General features: G+C 40.9%; 1 protein-coding gene across 14 annotated transcripts in view; it reads left to right on the top strand.

Annotated features, from left to right (window-relative positions):
* The window catches only part of ASPH (aspartate beta-hydroxylase), a 299144-nt gene that overhangs the window by 28328 nt on the left and 242823 nt on the right, over window positions 1-27993 (top strand). Inside the window, exons 1-2 of one of the 14 annotated variants that reach the window (XM_064267738.1) lie at window positions 8598-12585; window positions 14199-14254. The exons of the other annotated variants lie outside the window; for them this stretch is intronic. The gene's annotated coding sequence lies outside the window, so the exon portion shown is untranslated. Of the gene's footprint in view, window positions 1-8597; window positions 12586-14198; window positions 14255-27993 lie in introns of those variants that run through there. 14 annotated transcript variants of the gene reach the window in all.

The following is a 27993-nucleotide window of genomic DNA, read 5'->3' as shown; positions in this document are numbered from 1 at the left end:
TCTGTCAGTACCTAGAAGTGGATGTTAGAGTCTCAGCTATGGTTGTAGGTTTGTGTATTCCTTCCTTTAATTCTGTCAGTTTTTGCTACGTGTGTTTTTTTAAATAATTTTTATTGTGCTTTTTTTAAGTGAAAGTTTACAAATCAAGTCAGCCTCTCACACAAAAACCCATATACACCTTGCTACGCACTCCCAATTACTCTCCCCCTAATGAGACAGCCTGCTCTCTCCCTCCACTCTCTCTTTTTGTGTCCTTTTCGCCAGCTTCTAACCCCCTCCACCCTCTCATCTCCCCTCCAGGCAGGAGATGCCAACCTAGTCTCAAGTGTCTACCTGATGCAAGAAGCTCACTCCTCACCAGCATCCCTCTTCAACCCATTGTCCAGTCAAATCCATGTCTGAAGAGTTGGCTTCGGGAATGGTTCCTGTCCTGGGGCAACAGAAGGTCTGGGGGCCGTGACCACCAGGGTCCTTCCAGTCTCAGTCAGACCATTAAGTCTGGTCTTATGAGAATTTGAGGTCTGCATCCCATTGCTCTCCTGCTCCCTCAGGGGTTCTCTGTTGTGTTCCCTGTCAGGGCAGTCATCGGTTGTAGCTGGGCACCATCTAGTTCTTCTGGTCTCAGGATGATCTAGTCGCTGGTTCATTTGCTACATGTATTTTAAAGGCTTATTATTTGGACATAGGCGTTTATGATTGTTGTATCTTCCTGACCAGATGCCCCATATGTCAGTGTAAAATATCTCTATCTCTGGGGACACTTTTTCTTGACATCTTTGTTCAGCTTTCTTATGTTTACTCTGTGCATGGTGTTTTCTTTTTCCATTCTTTACTTTCAGCCTGTGTCTTTATGTTTAACGTTTGTTTCTTGTAGATAGCTTATAATGAGGTCTTTCTATTTTATCCTAACAATTTTTGCCTTTTAATTGGAATACGGTGCTGCCCTGCTGGTGCAATGGTTAAGAGTTCTTCTGTTAACCAAAAGGTCGACAGTTCGATCCACCAGCCGGTCCCTGGAAACCCAATGAAGCAGTTCTACTCTGTCCTGTAGGGTTGCCATGATTGGGAATCAACTCGACAGCAGTGGGTTTCGTTTTTGGTTTATTTTCTTATTTAAGTATCTGATATCTTTTTAAAAATTATGTTTTTCAGCTGTTGTATAGAAATGCAGTGAATTCTTAGATGATAATTTTATATTAACTCACCTTTCTAAATCTTCCTATTCTCATTATTTTTCTGTTGATTGATTCTCTTGGTGTTTCTTTGTGAGCAATTACATTATCTATAAAAAATGTTAGTTTCTTTTTTTTTTTCCTTTCCAATACTTATATCTGTAATTTCTTTATCTTTCCTTATTATACTGGCTAGGGCTTCTAGCCCAATGCTGATATTTGTAAAAATCTTGTCTTTTTCCTGATTTTAAAGAAAATCCTTCCAATATAGCTATATTTTGGTAGGTATTCTCTATAAGGTTGAAAACTTTGCTTCAATTCATAGTTTCTAATAAAATGATGTAGAATTTTTTTTCCTTCCATATTTTAATTGGTAAATCATAATAATAAATTCTAAATTAAAGCCATCCTTGTATTTCTGGGATAAATCCAGCCTGGTGATGTTATATATTTGTCAATATTGGATAAATTTTGTTAATACATCCAGGAGTGAAATTGACATGTAAAAAAATTTTTTTTAATTTTTTACCAAGATTATTTTAGCTGCATAAGTGATTTTAGGAGTATTTCTTCTTTTTCTGTTCTTTGGAATTGCTTCTATCGGATGGATCATTGGTAGAACTAATTTGAACCTGTTTATCATTTACCCTATACCAGAAGTACGGGTGGGACTGGAGTTGGGTGTTGAACTGCTTCATTTTTCTTTAATGTTTATAACAGCCTAGTAAACCTTATGGAGCAGTTCTACTTTACACATATGGGGTTGCCATGAGTTGTAATCAACTCGAGGGCAACTAACTGCAACAGCATAGGACTACTTAAGTTTTCTGTTCTGTCTTAGGTTTGCTAAGTTATTATTTGTTTCTTCTTTAGTCACATTTGTCTAAGTTATGTTTTCTGTCTTCGAGTTTTCAGACTACTGGGAAAAATTATTTATGGTTTCAGCTGTGCCTCTTGTAAACTAAAATATAGCAGTTGTATGCTTGCTATTACCTTGCTATAAAGTAACATTATTTTTTTAATCACCAAATATTAAGCTTCTTTAAATTATAGTGGATTTTTAGACACTAAGAGTGTTTTCAGAATACGTTAAAGAGAAAAATCTTCCTTTACAAAATAGACTGGATATTCTAATATTTGTGAGAAGGTAAGCCTTTAATACTGGTAATTTGGTTTGATCGACTTGGTATGGTACCTGTTTTCCTCCTTAAATGGTAATGAGTAGCATTAGGTACAGTATTCAGAATTGAATTTACTGTCGTCATGAATAAAACATAGTGCATATATTTTTTTGAACTGTAGGATTTGTTTTATTATTTTGTGGCTTTTAGCTAAGCGGTTAATTCAGTTGTAACCAGTAAATACACCTGGAGGCCTAGGTGCCTGACACAGATCTAAGACACAGTGATAGACTGATTGTGTGCAAACACAGAGGGGTACTGGTAGATGTATGTGCCAGACATAGCCCAGTGTTTCAATTACACATTTTATCTGTAAGATTATAGAGGCTGCAGATTTTTAAGGTGAAGTTAATGTATGTGAAGCAACTTGTATTTTATTTTTTCTTTTTGTAGTAGTGAAATTTGTGTTTAATAAGCTTACAAACTGGTTTTTAGAATTCTCTTGTGATAAGTGAGGCCTTAAACGTGACTGAGTAAGCATAAAGTAATATTGAGTAAGATAGAGCACAGCTCACTAGCTTCAGTAAATGTTTGGAATAATCGCGAGATGAACTGTGTATATTCAGGCATTCCCCCCTTAGCTGTTTTACTTCACTTTTTCAACATCACCTATTTCAGATTTTCATCTCTTTGAGCCTGATACCTTACCACTTCCCTTTCAGTTTTGGCAGAGTGTTCCTTCCCATTTTGAAGAGAAGCCAGAGGACATCCTTTAAGAGACCCTCTTCTCTTGTATGGTGGGTAGGGGTTGGCCTCTGAGTTGCATGACAATGGGTGAGGAACCAACTGGTGTAAGTCTGATTACTCCTATAATGGTTAAACAGGGTCTGGGACCTAGGGTGGTTGCAAAAACCAGTACAGTTGAGAATCTTGGAATAATACTGCTTTATCTTGGACTTGAAAAGTACCCAACTGAGCTTGTGTATCTTTAATGTGTGGTTCAATAAAGTGCTTTTTCTTTCTTTAGACTTAAGAGGAGGCCAGGGGAGAATGTTGGTGTTATAATTTTAAGTTATAACAGCGCTACTGTTATAACTTAAAATCTCTTCAGTCACAGCTGTTAGGGGCCTTTGGATCCCCGCATACATAAGGGAAGAACAAAGGGTCTGAGAAAGCTAGTCTGTGCTTAGCGGCCTGGAGCCCTTGCTTATCTACTTCCTGGAGTCCTGCCACCTTCATGCCTAGCCCCAGATGCACATGGCATATACCTGTACTACTTTCTGGCTCTTTTTTTCTTCTTTAGCCTCCCCCATGTAGCAAAACAAACAAAAAAACTTACTCTCTTGGCTAGTTCCTTATCCCTAGCCAGAGATTATAAATGAGCGGTATGGGCTTCTTTTCTTTTTCCTTCCAGGTCTTTCTGGCCAGTGTCAACAGTTTCAAGAGCAGACAGAGAGAGAAAGACTTCCCCTGGAGCTGGCATCCTAAATTCGGACTTCTAGCCTCCTAGAGTATGAGAGAATAAATATCTGTTAGTTAAAGGCATCCACTTGTGGTATTTCTGTGATAGCACAGAAGTCCTCCCTCTTGAAACTTCTCTGTCTTAACATCATTCTTTTCTGACTTTCTTATCTTTGCAGCCCTCCAGTGCTTTCTTTTACTCCTTTACTCCTTCCCACCCTTCCTTTCTTCCTTCCCAGATTTATCTGATCCAAACAGTAAATTATTCCCCAGGATTTTTTCTTGGCCCTCTTCTCATCTCAGTCTACAAACACTCCATAGCTTTAACTACTATCTATCGATGGCTCCCAATTCAGTAACTCTCCTGGTCTAGAAAAAAAAAAAAAAAAAAGTAGTAGCAATAATAGAGGAAAAACCTACATACTACATACTCAGTGCCAAGTATGTTTACTCCATTATCTTTTAGCATTTAATACTTAAACAGTAATTCTCTAAATTCTGTTTTTGTTGACAAAGAAAAGGAAGCTTAGAGAAATTAATTTGCCAAAGATCACAGAGCTATTAAAAATCAGAACTGGAATTTGGATTCCAGTTCCAACTTCAAAGCAACTGTAGTTGAACATTTTAGATCCCATTAGTTCTTGCTTAGGTTACTCATTACTGGTCGTAACCTATCCTTCTGTCACAACCACCTATGTAAAGCTGACATCGGATCATGTCCACTTCTTTATTTGAAAATCTGGAGTAGTTCCCCAGAGTAATCAAGCTACAGTTCACATTTCGTAACATGATTTGGGTGGCCTCTCGTGATCTTGCGCCTCCTACACCCTCCCGCCCTTCCCTGCTTGTCTTAGTTATCTTGTGCTGCTGTAACAGTGGGTGGCTTTAACAAACAGAAACTGATTCTCTCACAGTCTAGGAGGCTAGAAGTCCAAATTCAGGGTGCCAGTTCCAGGGGAGGCCCTTCTCTGTCTGTCTGCTCTGGGAGAAGGTCCTTGTCATCAATCTTCCCTGGTCGAGGAGCTTTTCAGCACAGGGTCCCAGGTCCAAAGGATGCGCTGTTCTACTGGCTCTTGTTTCATGGTGATATGAGGTCCCCATGTCTCTCTGCTCCCTGCTCTTCTCGCTGATATATCTCAAAAGAGATTGACTCAAGACGACCTAATCTTGTAGATTGAGTCTTGCCTCATTAACATAACTGCCACTAATCCTGCCTCATTTACAGCGTAGAGGTAGGGTTTACAACACCTAAGAAAATCACGTCAGATCACAAAATGGTAGACAGTCACATAACGCTGGGAATCATGGACTGGCCAAGTTGACACACAAATTTTTTGGGTACACAATTCAATCCATGACACTGCCTCACCTTCTTTATGTTTCTGCTCCATCGATATGAAAACATTCTCTGTAGCCTCTGTGTTTGCATGTGTTGTTTCTCCTTCTACAACAGCCCCCCATCTTGTCTTTCTCTGTCTGGCTCCTACATATTGGTGGCTTGGTCACTCCCAACATGTGCTTCTCTAGCAGCCTCTGCAGATCACTGTTTAGCAGTCTCATTCATTCATTGATTGCTTCAGCAGATGAAAGTGTGAGCCAGTCATGACATTAGATAACAAAATAGCATCAGACTTAACTGGTTCCAAGTACCAGCCCTGCCACTTGCTAATTTTTGATCTTAGGTAAGTCATCAGACCTCTTTAAGGGCATATCCAAGTTAGGCTGCCTTTTTTTTGCACGTGACAGACACCTTACTCAAACCCACAGAAACAATTAAGAAATTTATTTCACTTTAAAGGAAAACCAGATGTAGGGCTGGCTCCAGATACGGTGTGATCAGCAGCTGGAATATCACCAAGGACTTATATTTTTTCTGTTCCTCTCTTCTTTTTCTCAGTGTGGCTGTTATCCTAAGGCTGATCCGCCTGTCTAAGATGGCAGCCAGTGGCAATTGGGATTACTTGCATCCTTGTTCACATTTAGTGGAAAAGAAGGGGCTTCTTTTTCTCTTTTGCTTAGAGCAAGATTGTTTGCCTCTCATTAATTTATTTTAACTTAGGCCTGTCTGAACCAGCCACGGGCTGGGGAGGAATTACCATGACTGTTTAGATCAGGGGTTGGCATTGCAGGCCATACAGCCTCTGTTGCAACCAAGGCTTTGAACCAGTTCAGTCAGGTTCTCACCCCTGCTGAGAATTTACATTTCTAACAAGGTTCCAGGCTATGCTGATAGTACTGGTTAGGAGTAGGGACCAATTCTGGTAACCAGTAAGGGAGCAGTGGGTCTCAAAATTTATAATACATAAGAATCACCTGGGGATCTTGTTGAAATGTAGATTCTGATTCAGTCTGATCCCCAGTCGATTCTTATGTATAATAAGTTTTGAGACCCGCTGGTTATCAGAATTGGTCCCTACTCCCGAACCAGTAGCATTAGCATCACCTGGTAGGTACCTTGTTAGAAATGCAAATGATCAACAAGGGTGTGAACTGGAACTAACCAGTTTGAAGCCCTGGTTGCAACTATTCAGCTCTGCTATTGTAGTGTGAAAGCAGCCACAGATAATACATAAATGAGTACATCTGACTGTGCTCCAATAAAACTTTACTTGTGGGGCACTGAAATTTGAATTTCATGTAATTTTCATATGTCAAGAAGTCAAGAAGTTTTCTTCCTTGATGTTTTTTTCAACTACAGACGGTCCCAGTTTACGACCGGGTTCCGTTCTGACAACTCTGTCCTAAGTCGGTTCTGATATAAGTCAAATACCTCATTTTTATTGTTACTATTATTGCTTTTTAAAATCAGTATCCTTATAAATCCAATCCTTATTTGACTTTAGGGACTGGGAATATTACATAAAAACTTACAGATATATTCTAGTACATACATTAAAAAAATACTCAGATCATAAAAATTTATTCCAATGATAAAGAAGAGTTGGATGATGTTGGAATTTTGTCAATTGTGGTAATAACTCCACTTGTGGAATCATCTAGATTATCCCTGGGAATGGGGATGGGGTTTCTAGTCAGAAAATTAATGAGAGCGAGCTATGTGATTGTGTTAGTCATCTAGTGCTGCTATAACAGAAATACCACAAGTGGATGGCTTTAACTAAAAGAAATTTATTTCTTCACAGTGAGATAGGCTAAAAGTCCAAATTCAGGGTGTCAGCTCCAGGGGAAGGCCTTCTCTCTGTCGGCGTTCTCATCAGTCTTCCCCAGGGCTAGGAGCTTCTTTGCTCAGGAACCCAGAGCCCAAAGGATGCACTCTGCTCCTGGCAGTGCTCTCTTGGTGGTACGAGGTCCCCACTCCCTACTAGCTTCCCTTTCATTTTATCTCTTGAGATAAAATGTGGTGCGGGGCCCACCTCAGGGAAACTCCCTTTACATTGGATCAGGGATGTGACCCGGTAAGGGTATTACAATCCCACTCTAGTCCTCTTTAACATAAAATTACAATCACAGAATACTGGGAATCATGGCCTAACCAAGTTAATACACACATTTTTAGGGGGATATAATTCAATCCATGACAGTGACCCTGTTATTTTTGGCTTCATATATTTTGTTGTAGCATCTCCCTGCTTCCCGAATCTATTGACTTCAGCAAAGCCATCAACATTTGGGTCCATGTTTTCAAGCAATTAAAGCTCCTGATTTAGTTTTGAAAAAAAACTCCAGCTAATCCTTTCACCATAAAAATTTTTGACAACTTCTCTCCTTTTTCCTCATCATTTCTTCTTCAGCATTTCTTTCGTCTTCAAAATCCATTAAGTCCTGATCTGTCAGTTCCCTGTCTTTGTGATCTATGAGCTGTCCCACATTAGCAACACCAATTTCTAAATTCAGCATCCTTGCCGTATGGGTGACTTCTTACGTCATATTATCCTGATCAAATGCTTGGAGCATGTTCAGGTAACTCGGCAATTTTTCCCATTTCCTCTGTGTGCATTTTCCCATAACTTTCTCACAGGAAGATGTAGTAAGAATAAGATGTACAAAAAAACAGGCTGTCATAGGTGTGGTTTGTTGTAACTCAAATATGTCATAAGTCAAGGACTAACTGTACTCTTTTAAGAAGTAAAATCTATTCTTAGTTCTTGGTTCATCCAAAAACAGGAGGTGGGCCAGATTTAGCCCAGAGACTTCAGTTCCCTAGTGGTGATTCAGTAGAAGAATTCTCCCCTCAGATTTGGGAAACCAGGGCTTGATCCTTGGCCAGTGTACCTCACGTGCAGCCACTACCCATCTATCAGTGGAGGTGTTGCTGTGATGTAGAGTAGGTTTCAGCAAAGTTGCCAGACTAAAGTGGGTTAAGAAGTTAGGCCTGGTGATCTGCTTCCGAAAGTCAGTCAGTGAAAACTCTGCGGATCACAAGGGCCCAGTCCACATTGGATCATGGGGATGGCACAGGATGGTGCAGCATTTTCTTCTGTTGTGCACGGGGTCACCGTGAGTTCAGGGCTGAGTGAATACAGCTAACGACAGCAACAACAGCAACAGCAGCAGGTTCAAGTAATTGCTTGGACTGGGGGAGCTACTCCTAGTGTTTGGTATAGGTAAACACCATGTTTTCCTTTTATCACTATTGCTTAAATGTTCTCCTGGCCATATAGGCAATCAACAAATGAATGAACAAATGCATGTAAACGTCTTCCTTCCCTCTGTTAGACCATATGGGCTTATGTGTCTCATGCACTACCCTGAATGTAATAAGTGCTCAAAAATATTTGTTGCATGGGTGGTTTTTCTGTTTTTTTTTTTTTTAGGTCTATATTATAGGCAAGAACTTGGATCAAAAAGTCTTATTAATGTTTTTAAGGGTTAGAGCTAAAGAAGTAAACTGGAAAACTATTAGGAATACCTATCCTTCATTGATTTGGAAACATTTTTAAATTGGTCAAGCCCTTTAAGTCATGGGTGCTGCTTCAGCCTCTTGCTAGCTGCATTCACATAGTAAGCTTTTGCAGTTACACCCATAGGAAGCTCTTATGAACCTGGGAGAGGCATTCCTGATGTTTTCATCCATAGTTAGTTCATTCTCTTTGGGAGGAGGGTTAGGCAGAAGCCAGAATGTTATTTCTTCTGCATTTTGTGAAATTAGAAATACTCTGCTGACTTTGCGAGATTTCAGTTTTTTCCCCCACTTTATTTTTAAACATGACTCAGGGACAGGCTGAAATTACTCATGTGCATACTGAAGTGTAGCGTAATTGGCTAAATTTCTCTTCCTCTCTTTTGGGTTTTGGCTTTTTAAATTCCTTTGTAAGAATTATGAGTATTTTCTTTTTGGCTTGCGATGAAGATCTGCCAATGGTGATTTAAAAAATATAAAACTGTGACGTGACTGACACTAACAGATATAAAGAACAGTTTGGGGCAGTTTGAACTTTTACTGTTCAAGCTTATGATTCTCTACAATGATTATTTTTTGTCTGGAGGGTCCTATAAGCCTTTTTACCCTAATACAGTACTTAGCAAAGTTAATTTCAGTGGTCTATCTGTCTTTCTCCACCAGTGACTGACTATAAGCTGAGGAGCCTATCGTTCCTTTGGTGTGGTAGCACAGGGGAGGGGCTTAAAGAGTATCTGTTGAATGAATGAATGGACAGGAGAAAAATGTGGAAACCATTTAAAAATTATCACCCTAGATTTTTTTTTTTACTTTGTGTCTTAAAATTGTATTAGTCTATAGAGCTGAAAAGGAGCCCTGGTAGCACAGTGCTTAAAGCCTCAGCTGCTAAGTGAAAAGCTTCTTGGTGGGAGAGAGATGTGGCAGTCTGCTTCTGTAAAGATCTACAGCCTAGGAAACCCTATGGGGCAGTCGTACTCTGCCCTGTAGGGTTGCTATGAGTCAGAATCAACTTGGCAGGAGTGGGTTTGGTTTTTGGTTATAGAACTGCAAGTACCTTGTTTCGCTGATCTGAATTATATGCTGACAAGAAATGTTCCATTTAGCACAATACTTAGACCCAGGATGGTATTCAAAATATTCAACCACTGTTGTGGCAAAGGCATGACCTGGTCAGGGTGGTGCCTGACCCAGATCTTTTTGGGCTCACATTCCTATGAACCTTCAGCAGCAGACCAGGCTGTTCCGGAACGTTGCCAAGAGGCCAGCATGGGAAGCAGTGCATCCTGCCAGTGGCAGATTAATGGCTTGCTTGGGTACAGCTGGGGGAAGTAGGAGTCTGATGAAACGAGCTGGGGTAGGGGTGTAGAAATAGTTCAGATCGAAACGAGTTTGGGGAACATCTGTGAACGTAGCGACATTTACCATCCCTTTGGTTCTGTATTGGGGTGGCCTTGGGAGGAGAAGGAAAGGCATGAGGGGGCATTACTTTCTTTGCATGGGGGAGCAGAGCAGCCGAGTACATCAAGCTCACAGGGTTCTTATAAGCTGACCTGTCCTTGCCATCCTTGTCTGCCATGGATTGAATTATGTCCCCCCGAAAATGTGTGTATCAGTTGGGCTGGACCATGATTCCTGGTTTTATGTGATTTTCCTATATGTTGTAAATCCTGCCTCTATGATATTAATGAGGGAGGATGGCAGTTGTGTTAGTGAGGCAGGACTCAAACTACAAGATTGGATTGTGTCTTGAGGCAATCTCTTGAGATATAAAAGAGAGGAGCGAGCAGAGAGTCAGGGGGACCTCATACCTCCAAGAAAGCAGCGCCGGGAGCAGAGCACGTCCTTTGGACCCAGGATCCCTGCGCAAAGATGCTCCTAGTCTGGGGGAAGATAGATGAGAAGGCCAACAGAGAGCGAAAGCCTTCGCCTGGAGCTGACACCCTGAATTTGGGCTTTTAGCCTACTTTACTGTGAGGAAATAGGATTCTCTTTGTTAAAGCCATCCACTTGTCGTATTTCTGTTAGAGTAGCACTAGATGACTAAGACTCTGTGCTTTAGCTCTAACCACCCTTTCCTCAGCTGCTATGTGGGCTTTATTATTTTTTTTTTTTTCATTCTCCATCCATGTTAGATTTGCTTAGATTAGATGGGCCCAAAATAATTTACATGTTATATTTTCGTGGGAATACAATATAAACTGGTGAGGTGAGTGAGTGGTTACTGTGTTCCTTCTGAGTCAAGGTGGGGATCTAGCAGTAAGACAGTGTCGGAATCTCACTGGGGGTTGAGCTGTGGAGAACAATAAATATTTTAATATTTTTTGAATGAATGACTTGTGCATAATCAAAAAATGTGGCATGGACTTGTAGAAATCAGGGAAAAGACAGCAAAGATGAAGAATGAGCTTGATGTTTTTGAAAAGTCTCAAAACTACAACCCCAGCAGAAACTTTTTGTGTATGTAACCTTTGCAAAATCAGGAAAATGAGAAGAGGTGACAAAGACACCCGAGAGACAAATGTTCTATTTTTACTAAAGGAATGAAAGATAGATTCAGGGCAACTACAACCCGATGTCTCGTGACAATCCTCGGCAAATTAGAGAATTAAAAATTATTTTAAGTACTTGGAAAAGAAAGCTGTGATCCCTAGGAGGCACTGCAGTTTTCCTAAGTGTAGGTTATTAGGAAAAAAAAAACCACACACACACAAAATTTGTTACGTATTTTGTTAGGCTTTCAAGACTGTTGCTTATGATACATCATACAACAAGATGTTAAAACGATGGTCATGTGCTATTGTTTGAATCACAGCTGTATCCAGAGGTGCTGATTAATGGGTTGATGTCACTTTCAAGAGAGGCCTGTCTAATTAAACCAAAAACGAACCAAACCCACTGCCGTCGATTCGATTCTGACTCATAGTGACTAGGGTTTCCAAGGCTGTAATCTTTATGGAAGCAGACTGCCACGTCTGTCTTCTGCAGAGCAGCTGCTGGGTTCCAACCACACAGCTTTCCGTTAGCAGCTGAATGCTTAACCACTGCAGCACCAGGGCTCCTTATTAATGCTTATTAAAAGTATATTTGGTGCAAAGCTAGGAGGGTAAGCTAGTACCCTGAGGGAAAGAGATGCTAAGAAAAGAATGGCGTCAGGGTGTTAAGATGGGCTTTTGCATACGGAATTAACATACTTTTGGATAGCTAATTCACTGTTTAGGATGAGCTGGAAGAGGCTTGAAGTAGTAGATATTTGTGTATTTTCAAGAAAACCTAGTTTTTTCTTGTTTTTAATTGATTGCCCTCTGAAGGAGTTGCCTGCATGATGTAGCTGACAAGGAGGCCCATTGGGTATTACACAGTGATCTAGAGAGTAGAGCGAGGGAGGTGAGAGTTCCACCCACTTGGGTCCATGCATCTGGAATCTCAGTTTGAGTTGTGGGTGTGGCTGTTTAGGAGGAGCAGTGAGGAGCTTACTGAGTGGAGAGGACCTTTGCAATGAGGCTCTTAGTGATGGAATGTTAACTATGTTGTGTGCAAGGACTGAAAACCTTGGGGATGGCTAGCCTGGAAAAGAGTCTTTGTCGAGGACAGACCCCCTTCAGGTGTAGAATGACTATCATGTGACAGAGGAATGAGATTTATTCTGTCCAGTTTAATTTGAGGTGAAACTCAGGGCACCCAGTTGAAAATGTTAAGCAAGCAGTTGGAAATGTGACCAGTAGTTGGATTTGGGGGTTATGACAATGTCACATTTTTTCTTTGGCTTTTATTGAGACCAGAAGCTTAACTAAGATGTTCTTTCATCAGCTTGTTTACGAAGGTTGACCCTTGACTTCATTCTTTCTCTTTTTTTTAAGATTAATATATTTTTATGTTTTCTCCAACTGGTACAGGAGGATAGAGGAGAAGAGAATGAGTACGAGAGAGACAAAAAGAGACAAAAGATTGGAGAGAGAGAGAGAGAGAGAAGGTGAGACTGGGGAGAGTTATTGAAAGAGGGTGTGAGAAGACGAGAGAACCCATAAGAAAAGAGAGACAGACACAGAGAATGTGAAAAAAAAAGAACTGTGAGATTGAGAAATCAGAGAGGGAGGCCAAAATATTTGGTGGACAGTGAGGGAAGCACTCCCCTCTATTACTTGATTTCTACCCTTTTGGGGCCCCCTAGTTTGCTCTACTTCTACTTCTGATTTTGGGCCTTGTCTCCTCAAACTTCTGGTAAAGTTTGTGTCCTCTAGGTTACAATTCCAAGATGATGCCGGGTTTCCAGCACATTCCTGAAAGTGAAGCCACCAGTCCTTACAAAACTTTAGACCAGATAGGGAGAGATTCATATTCTGCTACGCAGGCCAGCCACCTGGTGTCAGCTTGAAGAAGTTACAGAAAAAGAGACCTCCACCGCTACTCCCTCATAAAGAATCATGAGTATGAAGTCTCTCAGGAGGGATTGAGACAGATAGGGTTAACAGTGCTGGTGGAACAAAAGAGCTGTTAAAAGATTACCATCTAGAAGTTGGGTAAACAGGAACCACACCCTGTCAACAGAGATAATGTTGAAACAACCTGTGAATTGCTGTCTCCTTCTTAGTGTTTTTCTAGTCCCTTCTTCCTTTACAGGCTCCTGCATATGCAGAACAAAGCGTAACCTCTGTTTAACCTTCCTTAGCCCTCCAAAGATGGCAATGTAGTGCCAAAGATCAGTGCGCTTGCACTATATGCCATAATAAGTGATGCCAAGGGTTGCCGAGAGGACTCCATCTTGAATATCAGTGGGTTCCATCTTAGATTCCAGATACACATGCAACCTAATTAACATGCACTGCCATTCTGAGAAGTACCTGCCCCTTAAAAGAAGCCCACTAAGTGTTCATTACCCTATTGTCTCCACCAAACCCATATAAGCCCTAGCCTTGCTTCCCTTTTCAAGTCAGTCTTTTGGAGAGGCTTCATTCCCCACTGACTCCTGTTGCTTCACTCAAGCAAAATAAAGCTTGGTGAAGATAAAGTTTGTCTTTTGGGTATATTCTTACTCGGGAAAAGACAAGGACCCTTTGTGTCAGATTGGTGATTGGTAACACAACTTTTTATTTTGAAACTTTTGAACCAGAAGGTCTATTAGTTTCTTATAATACTAAATATATGTGTGCCCTCTGATGCAGCAATTTTGCTGTTAGATATTTACCCAAGAGAAATGAAAGCATATATTCACAAGAGTCTTGTATAAGAATATGCACAGCAGCTTTGTACATGATAGTCCAAAACCAGAGACCCAAGTTTCTATCATATAGGAGACTGGATACACTCTGATATACTGTGGTTTGTTCATCCATTGGAATATACCCTGCAATAAAGAATGAACTCCTGCTCTAACATGGATGACTCAGGAATATAATGCTGAGTTAAAGAAGGTTTTTTTTTTTTAATGGAAAAAATTTAATGAAATTCCAAGAGCAGGCAAAACTCATGGACAGGGAAAAATAAACAGAACAATGGGATTACCTCTGGGGTTGGGAGTTTGAATGTGACTGGGAAGAGCCATGAGAGAATTTAAGGGATGTTGTTAAATGTTCTGTATCTTAATAGGGATTTGGATCACAAGGTGTGCACATGGGTTAAAACTCAGGGAATGTACCTTTAAGGTGAGTGCATTTCATTTTATGTAAATTTTACTTAAAAAAGCTATAAAGAAGTATCGAACTGTAGTTTATGCTATGCAAGCGGAAGCACTTAGGGGACATGTCCTGATGCCTACAAGTTACCTTGAATGTATTATACAGATAAAGTGGTTGGAGATAAGAGGGCGGAGTAGATATGTCTTAAGCAATGTAGATGTTAAGTAGAACTAAGTGGTAAGAATATGGGTATTCATTGCAAAATTCTTTCATCTTTGCTCTATGTTTGAAAATTTTTGTAGTAAAGTTTAGAAAAATATACTTTGTTGGAGTCATGAAATTGTTACTTTTCTGGGTTCAAAATGTTCAAATATTGGCAGCTTCCTACAGTTAAGCCTAACATTGTCAAACCACATCTTGGAGCTCTTTTATTTAAGCGGTCTCTATTTGACAAAGGGAGGCCTGGTGGCCCAGCGGTTAAAATGCTTGGCTGCTAACCTGAAGGTCTGCCGTTCGAACCCACCAGCCGCTCCTCAGGAGAAAGATGTGATAGTCTGCTCCCATAAAGACTACAGCCTTGGAAACCCTGTGGGGCATTTCACCTCTGTCCTGTAGGGTCACTGTGAGTCAGAATTGACTCTACAGCAGTGGGTTACAGGTTCTCCAGACATTGTGCTTCCTTGGACTATGTTAATCTCCCATTTCCTCTGGGAAGGAGAGTTCCTTAACTATCTGAGGAAAAGATCCTAGTCACTCTGTGTTGTTTTTTTTTTTTAAAGTCTGACCGGTTTAAATCTGATCTCATTTTCTGTGTAGGATTTTTTGGCTCCCATCAACAGCAAGACTTGAGGGGCCTGAAGTGGGGAAGGCCTGGGGTTGTGCTCTCTCAGTGTGCTCTGCCTTTGGGGCAGTGTCCTTCTTGCCTCTTCTAGCAAGTGGTTTCTCTGGAGTGCTGGAGCTGGAGAGGACGAGAAGGAAAGGCCTCTCTTGCCTCAAGGTCCCTATCAGAATCTTCTTTCTCAGGTTGATAAAATCACCTGGCCATGGTGACCTGCATGTGACAGGTACTCAGACCCTGCCTCTTAGTTCTCTGCAGCTCCTGGTGAGGACCTCCCCCATGGTCTACAACTCCTTCCAACTTTCCTGGACTTCTACTCCTGGTAGAATACCTCACACCCGCTTGCTCCCAGCATCTCTTGCCTGGCAGTCAGGCCCTTTGAGTGAGGTATTGGCAACATGTTACAAGCCCTGGTACCTTCCTTGATGCCTACTTTGATCTGTGGAAAGCTGACATCCTTGCCCGGAGTGCTGGCTGCTCTGTAGTTTTCCTCTTTTCTGAACAGCCATCCCTCTCTAGCACTCTTTCTCCCACCAGGCATGGGATAGGTCATGGAGTCCAATGCTCACACAGACACCCAGGTGGGGAACCAGCAGAGTCTCCCTTTCCTGCGGGCACCCTGAATCACTACATGTGAGTCCCATGTGAGTCCCTTACAATACCCCTCACTTTGGCTTTAGGCAGGAGATTTTTAGAATTCATAAATGAGTATAACTACCTTACTAGGTTTGTTGAAAACTTAGATGTGTTATTTTACGGAAGTGTGGTTATTATGCAGTTTTTGACAAAGTCGTAAAACTCCTACATGCATCTATAGAAAGTTGTAGTACATGCAGTTTGGGGGAAGGGCACCATCATCATTGCAGGATCATTTTGTTGAATTGGCCTTGATTTTCAGTTGCAGCTGTTTTTGCTTTTTATTTATTCCTATTACTCAGCTTCATTATTTAATAAAGAGTTGTTGGCTGTCCTCAAAATGATTTGTGATGCATAATTGCATCAACTGTTTTTCTGGCTTATAACTTCCTAATAGGTCCCCAGGTGGCATAACTAATTAAGACATGCATGTTTTGCATTTTATACATGAATCTTCCATATGTCTTGTGCTAATGTTTGCATATATTCTCTCTCTTCCCTCTCATTTGCATCTACAATGACATTTTGTTGTAAATGCCGAGTCCTCTTACCATGGAAAGTATGAACTGGGGGGCAAGGATGACTGTAGATCTTTCACTGTTTAAGTGGTCCAAGGCCAAAAAATTTTCGGGAATGAAGAACGCCAAAGACATGAGGAAAATATTAACCCAAGAGACAAAAGGGCCACATAAACCAGAAACTCCATCAGCCTGAGACCAGAAGAACTAGATGGTGCCCAGCTACCACCAGTGATCGCCCTGATGGGGAACACGACAGAGTCCCTGACGAAGTGGGAGAAAAGTGTGGAGCAGAACTCAAATTCATGTACAAAGACCAGACTTAATGGTCTGACTGAGACTGGAGGAAGCCCCGAAGCCATCACCCCTGGATGTTCTGTTAGCCCGAAACTAAAACCATTCCTGAAGCCCACTTATCAAACAAACATTAGACTGGACCATAAAACATAAAATAATACTCGTGAAGAATGTGCTTCTTAGTGTAAGCAGATACAAAAGACCAAATGGGCGGTTCCTGTCTGGAGACAGGATGAGAAGGCAGAAAGGGACAAAAGCTGGTTGAATGGACATGGGTAGCTTGGGGTGGAAAGGGGGAGTTTGCTGTCACATCATAGGGATTGCAACTAGTGTCAAATAATAATATGTGTATAAATTTTTATATGAGAAATTAACTTGAGCTGTAAACTTTCACCTAAAGCACAATTTAACAAACAAACAAACTTCAGGGACACAGCTGTAAAGCTGTGAATCAGTGTGGTCATACCTAGTGGCCTTGAGACCCATTCTCATTGTCTCATAGTTGTAGTTATAAATTAAGTTTTTGTTGTTGGTTTAGATTTGAAAAAATAATTTTTTTTAATAATTTTTATTGTGCTTTAAGTGAAAGTTTACAAATCGTCAGTCTCTCACACAAAAACCCATATACACCTTGCTACACACTCCCAATTACTCTCCCCCTAATGAGACAGCCTGCTCTCTCCCTCCACTCTCTCTTTTCCTCTCCTTTTCGCCAGCTTTTAACCCCCTCCACCCTCTCATCTCCCCTCCAGGCAGGAGATGCCAACATAGTCTCCAGTGTCCACCTGATCCAAGCAGCTCACTCCTCACCAGCATCCCTCTCCAACCCATTGTCCAGTCCAATCCATGTCTGAAGAGTTGGCTTTGGGAATGGTTCCTGTCCTGGGGCAACAGAAGGTCTGGGGGCCAGGACCACCGGGGTCCTTCCAGTATCAGACCATTAAGTCTGGTCTTATGAGAATGTGGGGTCTGCACCCTACTGCTCCCCTGCTTCCTCAGGGGTGCTCTGTTGTGTTCCCTGTCAGGGCAGTCATCGGTTGTAGCCAGCACCATCTAGATCTTCTGGTCTCAGGATGATGTAGTCGCTGGTTCATGTGGCCCTTTCTGTCTCTTGGGCTCGTAATCACCTTGTGTCCTTGGTGTTCTTCATTCTCCTTTGATGCATGTGGGTTGAGTCCATCTTAGATGGCTGCTTGCTAGCGTTTAAGACCCCAGACGCCACTCTTCAAAGTAGGATGCAGAATGTTTTCTTAATAGATTTTATTATGCCAATTGACTTAGATGTCCCCTGAAACCATGGTCCCCAGACCCCTGCCCCTGCTACGCTGGCCTTGAAAGCATTCAGTTTATTCAGGAAACTGCTTTTGGTTTAGTCCAATTGTGCTGACCTCCCTTGTATTGTGTACTGTCTTTCCCTTCATCTAAAGTAGTTCTTATCTACTATCTAATTAGTGAACACCCCTCTCCCCCCCCCCATAACCACAGAAGAATGTTTTCTTCTCAGTTTAAACTGTTTCTCAAGTTCTTATAATAGTGGTCTTATACAATATTTGTCCTTTTGCAACTGAGTAATTTGACTCAGCATAATGCCTTCCAGGTTCCTCCATGTTATGAAATGTTTCACAGATTCCTCACTGTTCTTTATCGATGCGTACTATTCCATTGTGTGATTATACCATAATTTATTTATCCATTTATCTGTTGATGGGCACCTTGGTTGCTTCCATGTTTTTGCTATTGTAAACAGTGCTGCAGTAAACATGGGTGTGCATATATCTGTTCTCATGCAGGTTCTGATTTCTCTAGGATATATTCCAAGGAGTGGGATTGCTGGATCATATGGCAGTTCTATTTCTAGCTTTTTAAGGAAGTGCTAAATCGATTTCCAAAGTGGTTGTACCATTTGACATTCCCACCAGCAGTGTAGAAGTGTTCCAGTCTCTCCACAGCCCCTCCAACATTTATTATTTTGTGATTTTTGGATTAATGCCACTCTTGTTGGAGTGAGATGAAATCTCATTGTAGTTTTGATCTGCATTTCTCTAATGGCTAATGATCGTGAGCATTTCCTCATATATCTGTTAGCTACCTGAATGTCTTCTTTAGTGAAGTGTCTATTCATATCTTTTGCCCATTTTTTAGTTGGGTTATTTGTCTTTTTGCAGTTGAGTTTTTGCAGTGTCATGTAGATTTTAGAGATCAGGTGCTGATCAGAAATGTCATGGCTAAAAACTTTTTCCCAGTCTGTAGATAGTCTTTTTACTCTTTTGGTGAAGTCTTTGGATGAGCATAGGTGTTTGATTTTTAGGAGCTCCTAGTTATCTAATTATTTCTTCTACCTTCCTTATAATGTTTTCTATACTGTTTATGCCGTGTGTTAGGGCTCCTAACATTGTCCCTATTTTTTCTTCCATGATCTTTATCGTTTTAGATTTTATATTTAGGTCTTTGATCCATTTTGAGCTCATTTTTGTGCATGGAGTGAGGTATGGGTCTTGTTTCATTTTTTTGCAGATGGATATCCAGTTATGCCAGCACCATTTGTTAAAAACACTGTCTTTTCCCATGTAACTGTTTTGGGGCCTTTGTCAAATAACAACTGCTCATATGTGGATGGATTTATGTCTGGATTCTCAATTCTGTTCCATTGGTCCATGTATCTGTTGTTGTACCAGTGCCAGGCTGTTTTGACTACTGTGGCAGTATAATACGTTATAAAATCAGGTAAAGTAAGGCCTCCCACTTTGTTCTTCTTTTTCAATAATGCCTTATTTATCTGGGGCCTCTTACCCTTCCATATGAAATTGGTGATTTGTTTCTCCATCTCATTAAAGAATGTCCTGGGGATTTGGATCGGAATTGCATTAAATGTATAGATCGCTTTTGGTAGAACAGACATTTTTATATTAAGTCTTCTATCCACGAGCAAGGTATCTTCTTCCACTTATGTAAGTCTCCTTTTGTTTCTTGTAGAAGTGTACTGTAGTTTTCTTTGTATAAGTCTTTTACATCTCTGGTAAGATTTATTCCTAAGTATTTTATCTTCTTGGGGGCTACTGTAAATGGCATTGATTTGGTGATTTCCTCTTCGATGTTCTTTTTGTTGGTGTAGAGGAATCCAGCTGATTTTTATATATTTATCTTGTATCCCGATACTCTGCTGAACTCTTCTATTAGTTTCAGTAGTTTTCTTAGAGTTTTCTGTGTATAAGATCATGTCATCGGCAGATAGAGATACTTTGACTTCTTCCTTGCCTAATTGCTCTGGCTAGGACCTCCAGCACAATGTTGAGTAAGAGTGGTGATAAAGGGCATCCTTGTGTGGTTCCCGATCTCAATGGGAATGTGTTCAGGCTCTCTCAATTTAGGGTGATGTTGGATGTTGGCTTTGTATATATAAATGCCCTTTATTATGTTGAGAAATTTTTCTTCTATTCCTATTTTGCTGAGAGTTTTGATCATGAAGAAGTGTGGAACTTTGTCAAATGCCTTTTCTGCATCAATTGATAAAACCATGTGATTCTTGTCTTTTGTTTTATTTATGTGGTGGATTACATTAATTGTTTTTCTAATGTTGAACCATCCCTGCATACCTGGTATGGATCCCACTTGTTCATGGTGAGTTATTTTTTTGATATGTTGTTGAATTCTTTTGGCTAGAATTTTGTTGAGGATTTTTGCATCTACATTCATGAGGGATATAGGTCTATAATTTTCTTGTTGTGTCTTTACCTGTTTTTGGTGTCAGGGATATGGTAGCTTCATAGAATGAATTTGGTAGTATTCCATCCTTTTCTATGCTCTGAAATACCTTCAGTAGTAGTGGTGTTAACTCTTCTGTGAAAGTTTGGTAGAACTCTGCAGTGAAGCGGACCAGACCAGGGCTTTTTTTTGTTGGGAGTTTTTAAATTACCTTTTCAATCTCTTGTTTTATTATGGGTCTATTTAGTTGTTCTACCTCTGTTTGTGTTAGTTTAGGTAGGTAGTATGTTTCTACAAATTCATCCATTTCCTTAGTTTTTCAAATTTTTTTGAGTGTAGCTTTTCATAGTAATCTGATATGATTCTTTTAATTTCAGTTGGATCTGTTGTAATACCGCCCGTCTCATTTCTGATTCAGGTTATTTGCTTCCTCTCCTGTTTTTCTTTTGTCAGGTTGGCCAATGGTTTATCAATTTTGTTGAGTTTTTCAGAAAACCAGCTTTTGGTCTTGTTAATTCTTTCAATTGTTTTTCTGTTTTCTATTTCATTTAGTTCAGCTCTAATTTTTATGATTTGTTTTCTTCTGGTGCCTGTGGGTTTCTTTTGTTACTCTCTTTCTATTTGTTCAAGTTGTAGGGATATTTCTGTGATTTTGGCCCTTTCTTCTTTTTGGATGTGTGCATTTATTGATATAAGTTGGCCTCTGAGCACCGCTTTTGCTGTGTCCCAAAGGTTCTGATAGAAGTGTTTTTGTTCTCATTGGATTCTCTGAAGTTCTTTATTCCATCCTTAACGTCTTCTCTAATCGAGTCTTTTTTGAGCAGGGTATTGTTCAGTTTCCAAGTGTTTGATTTCTTTTCCCTGCTTTTCCTGTTATTGATTTCCACTTTTATGACCTTATGGTCAGAGAAGATGCTTTGTAATATTTCAATGTTTTGGATTCTGCTAAGGCTTGCTTTATGATTATGACTTAATATGTGGTCTATTCTAGAGAATGTTCCATGTGCGCTAGAAAAGAAAGTATAGTTGGTTGCTGTTGGATGGAGTGTTGTGTATATGTCTACAAGGTCAAGTTGGTTGATTGTGGCATTTAGATCTTCCGTGTCTTTATTGAGCTTCTTTCTGGATGTCCTGTCCTTCACCGAAAGTGGTGTGTTGAAGTCTCCTACTATTATTGTGTAGCTGTCTATCTCATTTTTCAATGCTGATAGAGTTTGTTTTATGTATCTTGCAGCCCTGTCATTGGGTGCATAAGTATTTAATACAGTTATATCTTCGTGTATTGTCCCTTTAATCATTATATAGTGTCCTTCCTTACCCTTTCTAATGGATTTAACTTTAAAGTCTATTTTGTCAGAAATTAGTATTGCCAGTCCTGCTCTTTTTTGATTGTTGTTTACTTGATATATTTTTTTCCATCCTTTGAGCTTTAGTTTGTTTGTGTCTCTAAGTCTAAGGCGTGTCTCTTGTAGGCAGCATATAGATGGATCTTGTTTTTTAATCCATTCTGCCACTCTCTGTCTCTTTATTGGTGCATTTAGTCCATTTACATTCAGGGTAATTATGGATAGGTATGAATTTTTGTGTGTTGACAGCTTCTTTTTCCCGCTTGATTTTATGTGCTGAGTAGATTTTATATTGTCCTTTCCTCATATTTGTCGTTGTTGATTTTGTTTCTCCTGAGTCTGTATTTTTCCCTTGTATTTTATTTTGATGAGTAGGATAGTTTGTCTCCTTTGTGGTTACCTTATTATTTACCCCTATTTTTCTAAATTTTTAAGTAACTTTTATATCTTTGTATCCCCATATCTTCCTCTCCGTATGGAAGGTGTATGATTACATTTCTTAGTCCCTCTTTATTATTTTAATGTTGTCTTCTTTTATATAATAACATTGTTGTTACCCTGTGTTGGACTTTTTTTTTTTTTTTTCGATTTCCCTGTCTGGGTTCACTTCTGGTTGCTCTCCCCAGTGTTCTAGTCTTGGGTCGATACCTGATATTATTGATTTCCTAACCAAAGGACTCCCTTTAGGATTTCTTGTAGTTTTGGTTTGGTTTTTACGAATTCCCTCAACTTGTGTTTATCTGGAAATGTCTTAATTTCACCTTCATATTTAAGAGACAGTTTTGATGGATATATGATTCTTGGCAGGCAATTTTTTTCCTTCAGTTTTTTAAATATGTCATCCCATTGCCTTCTTGCCTGTGTGGTTTCTGCCGAGTAGTCTGAGCTTATTCTTACTGGCTCTCCCTTGTAGGTGACTGTTCTTTTATCCCTCGCTGCTCTTATAATTCTCTCTTTATCTTTGGTTTTGGCAAGCTTGATTATAATATGTCTTGGTGACTTTCTTTTAAGATCTACCTTATGTGGAGTTCGATGAGCATGTTGGATAGATATCTTCTCATCTTTCACAATATCAGGTAAGTTTTCTGCCAACAAATCCTCAACAATTTTCTCTGTATTTTCTGTTATCCCTCCCTGTTCTGGTACTCCAATCACTCGTAGGTTATTTCTCTTGATATAATCCCACATGATTCTTAAGGTTTCTTCATTTTTTTTTTAATTCTTTTATCTGATTTTTCTTCAAATATATTAGTGCCAAGTGATTTATCTTCAAGTTCAGAAATTCTGGCTTCTACTTGCTCAATTCTACTTCTCTGACTTTCTATTGAGTTATCTAATTCTGTAATAGTATTGTTAATCTTCTGAATATCTGATTGCTGTCTGTCTATGGAGTTTTCCAGCTTGTTAAACTTTTCATTATGTTTTCTGAGTAATCTTTCTGATTTCTTCAGTTGCTTTATCTGTGTGTTCCTTGGCTTATTCTGTGTATTGCCTGATTTCCTTTCCGATGTCTTGAAGGGTTCTGTATATTAAACTTTTGTATTCTGCACCTGGTAATTGCAGGAATGTACTTTCATCTAAAACATCCCTGGATTCTTTGTTTTGAGAACCTGTTGAGGTGATAATGGCCTGTTTCTTTATGTGACTTGATATTGACTGTTTTCTCCGAGCCATCTATAAGTGATTGTATTAGTTTATGCTTGCTTACTGTGTCGTAGCTGCTTGCTTTGTTTTGTTTTGGTATACCCCTGTGGGTTACTTGAGTGAGCTAGGTTGATTGTTTTCACCTTTGGAGCTCTCGTGTCCTGTCCCCAGCAGGCTAGAACTGTTATCAGGTAAATCAGTCTAGGAGTCCATTCAGTTTTCTTGTATGACTTCAGCTCAGGTTTCCAGGTAGCTGATATCAAGTGTGTGGTATAGGCCCTGTCCTACAGTCTTAGAGGGGCAGGGGTGACTGGCGTATATACCGGTATCTGATTGCAGCAGGGGGTCATGCTCTGAACAAGGCAGGGGGCTGAGAACTGACCCCCAAGTGTCTCTGAGGAAAATGCATCTCTGTTCCCTAGAGCATGCTGGTGGGTGGGCTCTGCAGAGGGACCATGGGCACCCAAAGTTTTTGTTGTAAGGGCTGGGAGGTACCAGTTATCCCTGGACCCCTGTCACGGGTGGCTGTGTGACCCAAGTGGAGCCACCAGTCCTTAGGTTCCTGTTGTGGGTAGGTGAGGACCTTGTTTAATAGGCAAAGCGATGTCAAATGTCAAACACCCACCTCTCCAGTGCACCGCTGAAATGGTTGGAGTGTGCCAATAAGGGCCTATTCTCCTGAAACAGGCCCACACAGGGTCCATGCAGAAGGGAAAGGTGCTCAAGGTGCACGGACGGTTTATGCCTGGACAGGAGCTGCTTCTGTCCTGAGCTCCCCCGGTTAATGGAGCTAGCAAATTATCTTTTCTCCCCGTTTGCAAATTTTTTCCTTCCTCAAGGCCGGAAGGTCGGCTCCAGGTTCTCACCAGTGTCTATCTCAGGCCTAGGGATTCAGCTGCTGAAACTGGGTTGTGGGTGGGAGGGCGCGGTAAAATATACGCAAGTACTTAGCTTTTGCCGAGAGCGCCCTTCTTCTCAGGTTCCAGAGGTTTGAGTGGGCTGTGTGGCTGGTTGCTTCTCCCTGAGGAAACTGTGGCCGAATGCTAGTGCCAGCCGCCGCCGCTGCTGCCACTCTGGGAATGGTGCCTGAGGGCTGCCCACGGTTCAGGTCGGGTACCACCTCTCTGCTTCTGAACAGAAGGTCTCTTCCTTCCCCTGCCCCTCAGTTTGTTGTCTAAGCTTGCCTTTGATGCTCAGGGTTCCCAGCTTGTCACAAATATACTCGTTTCACTTGTTTTTTCGGGTCTTTGCTGTAAAGAGGGCTTGATGGAAGCGTTTGTCTATTCCGCCCTCTTGGCTCCGCCTTCAGAACTTGTTTTTTGTTGTTGTTAGTATTAGCAACTTATCTTTCCCAACTTAGGGTTTCTTCCTTGCTTCGTATCTTATGGCACTTCCAGGTCACCAGAGGACCATTTGAACACTGCGCTCATAACTGTTCCCACACATACGGATGACTGACTAGCCTGGCAGAGTGGTTTTTTCTCTGAGACTAAGTCTTCTCTTTATTGAATGTTCTGTAGGGAGAACTAATTAAGGAACTGACTCATTAGGCCTGCTTTGAGGAACTAGTTTGTGAAATTATATAAATCATTTATATTATTTCAAGGAAACTATATTTTTAGCTTCTTACCAGAGGAGTTTTGATACATCACAGATTCGTAAAGTGGGTGTTGGTGACCTGTGTTTTGATTCAGATGTTCTCTGTAGTCAATTAGTAGTTAATACAAACATTGGTATATGCTAGGGCAGTCATTATTCTCAAACTTGAAATTTCAAAGAATTATAAAAATTCCCCCCCCCAAAAAACACAAACAAACAAACCTGGCGGCTGACATAAATTGCTGTTGCTAATTTTTCACTTTCGTTTAGTTATACGGATGGAAATGGGAGCAAGTTTCTCAGTTTTGCTTTAGTAAATTCTCATCACTCTTCAAGCTCTTGTGCCTGTATTACATGGGTCAGTATTAAAGCAATTTTAGGTGTCTGACTGAAACAGATGAAGCGGCTACTGGACCCTTCCTACTTGTGGCTCCTCGTATTCACCCAGGTGTCAGTCACCCAAGATTAACCAGTGAGGAATTTATCTGAGGTGGAGCAGTGAAAGCTTAGTCACGGATTGATTTGTGTCCATAGGAACCACTGGATTCCTTTCTTGAGGTCTCTCTTCTTAACTACTTGCAGGGCTTCTGTGAATTATTTTTAGGATAATTCATGAGGATGGAGAATCCTGAAGTGACTTGGCAGTTGATAGACTCAACTTTATTCCCTTATTTCTGATGTGTTGGCAAGAAGAGGCTTGTGTTCTCATGCCATATCAAGGATTTGAGAAGGAAATTATTCATTCATTTAACACATGTTTATTGAGTTTGTACTAGGTGTAAGGTGGATATACAATAATGAACAAGGCAGATTCAGTTCCTGTTTTCATGAAAATTATATTCTAGAGGTAGAAAAAAATTTAAAAAAAATAATAGTTGTTGCTAGTGAAAAAGTACAGACTATTGTGAGAGCATGTAACAGCAGGGAAGTCTTCCTTGAAGGGGTGATATGTAAAAAGAATGAGCAGAAGATTAGTAGGCTTGGGGGAGATACCTGGGCTACAGGCCATTGACATTGCAGGAAGAGGGAATAGCTTGTGCAGAGTTCCTGAGACGGAAGAGAACGTGGTGACTATGTACCATGTGGCTGGGGTGTAGACACGAGAGGAAGTCACTCAAAACCAAGGCTGGCATGGTTGACTGGGGCCATGTCAAGTACAGCCTTATAGGCCACATTGAAAATTTTGTTTTTTATCGTTAAGAATAGTATGAACCCATTTATTATAGATTGAATTATATTCTCCAAAGGTTTATGTTGAAGTCCTAACTCCTGATAACTGTGAAAGTGACCTTTTTTGGAAATAGAGTAGCTAAGGATGTTATCGGTTAACATGAGCTCATACCTGGATAGAGTGGGTCCTAACCCAGTCTTCAAAAAAAAAAAAAAAACCACTGCCATCAAATGGATTCCGACTCATAGGGACTCTATAAGTCAGAGTAGAACTGCCCCATAGAGTTTCCAAGGATTGCCTGGTGAATTCAAACTGCTGACCTTTTCGTTAGCAGCCGTAGCAGTTAACCACTATGCCACCCGGTCTGAGTGGTTTCCTAGAAAAGAGGAGAAGAGACATAGACAAACAGACAGAGAAAGGACAGGCCTTGTGAAGGTACATATACTCACCAAGGAATATCTGGGGTATAGAAGCTGAGAGAGGCAAGGAACAATTTCCTAGAGCCTTCAGAACTTGGCCTTGCAGAAACCCTGAATGTGACTCCTGTGAGAAAATAAATTGTTCTTATAAGCCTTTCAGTTTGTGGTATTTTGATATGGCAGCCCAGGAAACTAATACACTGTTGAAGGATTTTTCACAGAGTAGTGATATAATCAGATTTTTTAAAAAAGATGGTGCCTGCTGTATGGAGCAATTAGGTTATGTTAAGGTGTCATGGCAGTGTAAGAGATGCTGGTAACTTGGGTTTGTATGATTGTGGTAGAGAGGCAGAGACTTGGGTGGTTTGAGGCAGGGTTTCCCATATCTTCATGCCATGACACACACAAAAGTTGCTTTTACAAGACATTATACCAGTGTAAATGGACAAGGATGACCTCGGGGCTGAGCAGACACCATATCTTGGTATAGCTGTAACCCATTTGCAACAGCCTGATGGAGAAACTCTGATTTGGGAGATGGGTGGGTAAATTATTCAAACTTGGTGTTTGGGAAAAGAGGAAGAGTCCAGGATGGAGCCGGGATGAATCCGGGTGTTTGGTATACGTGGCTGGCTGAAAATGCTTCGAAGATTTAGAACACTGGAGAGGAGAGAGTGTGTGGGGAAAGATCATGGGCTCAGTTCTCTGTATGCTGACTTTGAGGTTTCTATAAATCATTCAAATGAGATACTGAGTAGACAGACAGGCCTGGAGCTCAGACAAGAGAACAATTTAAAGAGTCAACACTGTAGAAATGGTATCTGAAGTCAACTAGGAAAGATGGCATAGGACCAAGCCTTATGGAATTTCCACATTGAAAATTTGGGTAGAGGAGGATAAGTTAGCAAAGGAGAGTGAGAATTACAAAGCCTAGAGAGTTAAAAAATGCCAGGAGATTGCAATGTAATCAAAGTCAAGGGAAGAGAATGTTTAAGAAAAGCATGGTGCAAGTTGATACAAAAGTGGAGGTGCCCTCTTACCCCTCCCTGCTGGCCTCCTCACACTGCCCACTCCATCCCTGTGGCAGGAATAACAAAGGAGAGTACCTTCTCCCACTAAGAACAAGCCTGAGCTCTGGATACTTGGCATCAGAAGCCAGGGGGGTTGGCCTCAAGTTCCCTGTGAAAACAGCCAAAATAGTGAGGCAGAGCTGTCTCTCTCTTTCAAGTAAGTGTAAGCAGCCCAAGGCTGTCCCTGATGCCAAGATGAATCCAGCCCCGGCAGGCAGGGCCTGCTGCAGGTGCCCTCCTCTCCCCAGCTGTCACCTGCTCCTGGTCTTGTAGGCCAGGTATGCTCTTCTGAAGGAGCACCAAGCTGCTGGCAGGCGTTGGCCTGCTAGGAGATGCGGCCGTCACTGCTGCCCTTTACAGTGGGCGCTGAGGATGGGAGTGAATGGGACGGCCCCCAAGGATGTTACTGCCTGTGCTGGCTTCCAGCCATCCCAGAGCCGTGAGTCCAGCTGTGGGGCTCAGGCTCCACAGTCTTGGGGCCTAGGCTCCTTCTGTCTTGTTGCTCTGCCATCTGGGAAAGCAAATT

Source organism: Loxodonta africana, chromosome 14 (assembly GCF_030014295.1).
Source record: "Loxodonta africana isolate mLoxAfr1 chromosome 14, mLoxAfr1.hap2, whole genome shotgun sequence".
In the NCBI taxonomy this organism is placed as follows: Eukaryota; Metazoa; Chordata; class Mammalia; order Proboscidea; family Elephantidae; genus Loxodonta; species Loxodonta africana.
The sequence above is the reverse complement of the archived record's forward strand: the minus strand, read 5'-3'. Positions and strand labels throughout refer to the sequence as shown.